Genomic DNA, 4394 nt, shown 5'->3' on the forward strand with positions numbered 1-4394 from the left:
GTACTGCTTGGTGCATTCTGCATTCCAGACAGACTTTGAGAAATCAAATTGACTTGTTGAGTCAATATCTTGTTCTGAGCCAGTATGGCATTCAGAGCATCAATCTCAAGAACTCCTTTCTTCTGACTTGTCCCATTGTTCACAGGATTTCTTTCAGAAGTGTACATGAATTGGTTATTTGCAACCATTTCAATGAGCTCTTGAGCCTCTGTAGGCGTCTTCTTCAGATGAAGAGATCCTCCAGCAGAGCTATCCAAAGACATCTTGGATAGTTCAGAGAGACCATCATAGAAAATACCTATGATGCTCCATTTAGAAAGCATATCAGATGGACACTTTCTGATCAATTGTTTGTATCTTTCCCAAGCTTCATAGAGGGATTCTCCATCCTTCTGTCTGAAGGTTTGGACTTCCACTCTAAGCTTACTCAATTTTTGAGGTGGAAAGAACTTTGCCAAGAAGGCATTGACTAGCTTTTCCCAAGAGTCCAGGCTTTCTTTAGGTTGTGAGTCCAACCATGTTCTAGCTCTGTCTCTTACAGCAAAAGGGAATAGCATAAGTCTGTAGACTTCAGGGTCAACCCCATTAGTCTTGACAGTGTCACAGATTTGCAAGAATTCAGCTAAGAACTGATGAGGATCTTCCAGTGGAAGTCCATGGAACTTGCAATTCTGTTGCATTAGAGAAACTAATTGAGGCTTAAGCTCAAAGTTGTTTGCTCCAATGGCAGGGATAGAGATGCTTCTCCCATAGAAGTCGGGAGTAGGTGCAGTAAAGTCACCCAGCACCTTCCTTGCATTGTTGGCATTGTTGTTGTTTTCGGCTGCCATGGGTTCTTCTTCTTTGAAGAATTCGGTCAGGTCCTCAATAAAGAGTTGTGCCTTAGCTTCTCTTAGCTTTCGCTTCAAGGTCCTTTCAGGTTCAGGGTCAGCTTCCACAAGAATGCCTTTGTCTTTGTTCCTGCTCATATGAAAGAGAAGAGAACAAGAAATATGGAATCCTCTATGTCACAGTATAGAGATTCCTTGAGGTGTCAGAGGAAGAAAAATGGAAGACAGAGGTAGAAAATTCGAACTTATCAAAGAAGATGGAGTTCGAATTTTGCATTAAGGAATAGTGCTAGTCCATAAATAGAAGGATGTGAGAAGAAGGGAAGTAATTTTCGAAAATTAAGTAAAAGATTTTGAAAACATTTTGAAAAACACTTAATTGATTTTCGAAAATAAGAGTGGAAAAGAAATCAAGTGATTTTTGAAAAAGATTTAGAAATAAAAAAAGATTTGATTGAAAATTATTTTGAAAAAGATGTGATTAAAAAGATTTGATTGAAAAGTTATGGTTTTAAAAAGATATGATTGAAAAGATATGATTTGAAAACAATTCTAAAAAGATTTGATTTTAAAAATTAATGACTTGCCTAACAAGAAAAGATATGATTCAGACATTAAACCTTTCTCAACAGAAAAGGCAACATACTTGAAATGTTCAATCAAATCATTAATTGTTAGCAAGTATCTTTGAAAAAGGAAAGAAATTGATTTTGAAAAGATTTGATTGAAAAGATTTGATTTGAAAAAGATTTGATTTTGAAAAACTTTGAAAACTTGAAAAAAATTGATTTGAAAAACAAAATCTTCCCCCTTGTGCCATCCTGGCGTTAAACGCCCAGAATGGTGCACATTCTGGCGTTTAACGCCCAAAACTATACCCTTTTGGGCGTTAAACGCCCAACCAGGTACCCTGGCTGGCGTTTAAACGCCAGTCTGTCTTCTTCACTGGGCATTTTTGAATGCCCAGCTTTTTCTGTATAATTCCTCTGCAGTATGTTCTGAATCTTCAATTCTCTGTATTATTGACTTGAAAAGACACAAATTAAAAATATTTTTGGATTTTTTTATAATGAGGAAAAATCAAAATGCAACTAAAATCAAATAACAATGCATGCAAGACACCAAACTTAGCAGTTTGTATACTACTGACACTAACAACATGAGAATGCATATGAGAAACACAAAACACTCAAGTCAATAGAATTCAAAAATCAAAACAAGGAAATCATCAAGAACAACTTGAAGATAAATGAAGACACATGCATAAATTTGAAAAATGCAAGAAGAACAGAAACATGCAATTGACACCAAACTTAAAATGAGACACTAGACTTAAACAAGAAATATTTTTTTTTTGTTTTTATGATTTTGTAATTTTTTTGGATTTTTCGAAAATTAAGTGGAAGAAGAAAATAAAGGTATCAAAATTCTTAATGAGAATTCCAGGAATCATGCAATGTTAGTCTAAAGCTTTAGTCTAAAGGAATTAGACATAGCTAGCTAAGCTTCAGCAGGACATTGCATTCAAGAGCTAAATTGATGATGATCAATCAGCTTTGGTGATGATAAGAACATCACCTTGAAACACTAGAATTCATTCTTAAGAACTCTGAAGAAAAATAATACCTAATCTAAGCAACAAGATGAACTGTCAGTTGTCCATACACAAACAATCCCCGGCAACGGCGCCAAAAACTTGGTGCACGAAATTGTGATCAATACTTTTTAATACACAAAACAATCCCCGGTAATGGCTCCAAAGACTTGGTGCTCAATACCATGGCATAAACACAACTTCGCACAACTAACCAGCAAGTGCACTGGGTCGTCCAAGTAATAAACCTTACGCGAGTAAGGGTCGATCCCACGGAGATTGTTGGTATGAAGCAAGCTATGGTCACCTTGTAAATCTCAGTCAGGCAAACTCAAATGGGTATAGTGATAAACGAATAAAGCATAAAGATAAAGATAGAGATACTTATGTATATCATTGGTGAGAGCTTCAGATAAGCGTATGAAGATGCCTTCCCTTCCGTCTCTCTGCTTTCCTACTATCTTCATCCAATCCTTCTTACTCCTTTCCATGGCAAGCTTATGCAAGGGTTTCACCGTTGTCAGTGGCTACCTCCCATCCTCTCAGTGAAAACGTCGCCTATGCTCTGTCACAGCATGGGTAATCAGCTGTCGGTTCTCGATCAGGCCGGAATAAAATCCATCGATCCTTTTGCGTCTGTCACTAACGCCCCGCCTGCTAGGAGTTTGAAGCACGTCACAGTCATTCAATCATTGAATCCTACTCAGAATACCACAGACAAGGTTAGACCTTCCGGATTCTCTTGAATGCCGCCATCAGTTCTCGCCTATACCACGAAGACTCTGATCTCACGGAATGGCTGGCTCGTTTGTCAGGCGAGCACTCGGTTGTCAGGCGATCAACCATGCATCGTGTATCAGGAATCCAAGAGATAAACACTAGAGCCTTGATGCTTGTAGAACAAGAGTGGTTGTCAGTCACCTTGTTCATAAGTGAGAATGATGATGAGTGTCACGGATCATCACATTCATCAAGTTGAAGAACAAGTGATATCTTGGACAAAGAACAAGCGGAATTGAATAGAAGAACAATAGTAATTGCATTAATACTCGAGGTACAGCAGAGCTCCACACCTTAATCTATGGTGTGTAGAAACTCCACCGTTGAAAATACATAAGAACAAGGTCTAGGCATGGCCGAATGGCCAGCCTCCCAAAATGAGTTCAATCATAAAAACATGATCAAAAGCTCTCTAATACAATAGTAAAAGGTCCTATTTATAGAAAAACTAGTAGCCTATGGTGTACAGAGATGAGTAAATGACATAAAAATCTACTTCCGGGCCCACTTGGTGTGTGCTTGGGCTGAGCATTGAAGCATTTTCGTGTAGAGACTCTTCTTGGAGTTAAACGCCAGCTTTTATGCCAGTTTGGGCGTTTAACTCCCATTTTGGTGCCAGTTCCGGCGTTAAACGCTGGAATTTCTGTAGGTGACTTTGAACGCCGGTTTGGGCCATCAAATCTTGGGCAAAGTATGGACTATCATATATTGCTGGAAAGCCCAGGATGTCTACTTTCCAACGCCGTTAAGAGCGCGCCAATTGGGCTTCTGTAGCTCCAGAAAATACACTTCGAGTGCAGGGAGGTCAGAATCCAACAGCATCTGCAGTCCTTTTGAGTCTCTGAATCAGATTTTTGCTCAGATCCCTCAATTTCAGCCAGAAAATACCTGAAATCACAAAAAAACACACAAACTCATAGTAAAGTCCAGAAAAGTGAATTTTAACTAAAAACTAATAAAAATATACTAAGAACTCAACTAAAACTACTAAAAACATACTAAAAACAATGCCAAAAAGCGTATAAATTATCCGCTCATCAATGATCCACAGCCTTCTTTGACTCATAGGAAAGACCTTCATAGAAGATGTGAAGTTGGACCCACTCATTAAACATCTCTGGTGGGCTTTTCCTTGTTAGGTCTTTGAACCTTTCCCAAGCTTCATAAAGTGTCTCCCCATCTTGCTGTCT

At 38.4% G+C, this 4394-nt stretch overlaps 1 non-coding gene across 1 annotated transcript; it reads left to right on the forward strand.

Annotated features, from left to right (window-relative positions):
• Positions 1 to 317: 317 nt before the first annotated feature.
• Positions 318 to 425, forward strand: LOC130952075 (small nucleolar RNA R71). Its single transcript, XR_009074256.1, has one exon. It is a non-coding gene; the product is annotated as a small nucleolar RNA R71 (small nucleolar RNA).
• The last annotated feature ends 3969 nt before the right edge of the window (positions 426 to 4394 follow it).

This window comes from Arachis stenosperma, chromosome 9 (assembly GCF_014773155.1).
Source record: "Arachis stenosperma cultivar V10309 chromosome 9, arast.V10309.gnm1.PFL2, whole genome shotgun sequence".
Classification (NCBI taxonomy): domain Eukaryota; kingdom Viridiplantae; phylum Streptophyta; class Magnoliopsida; order Fabales; family Fabaceae; genus Arachis; species Arachis stenosperma.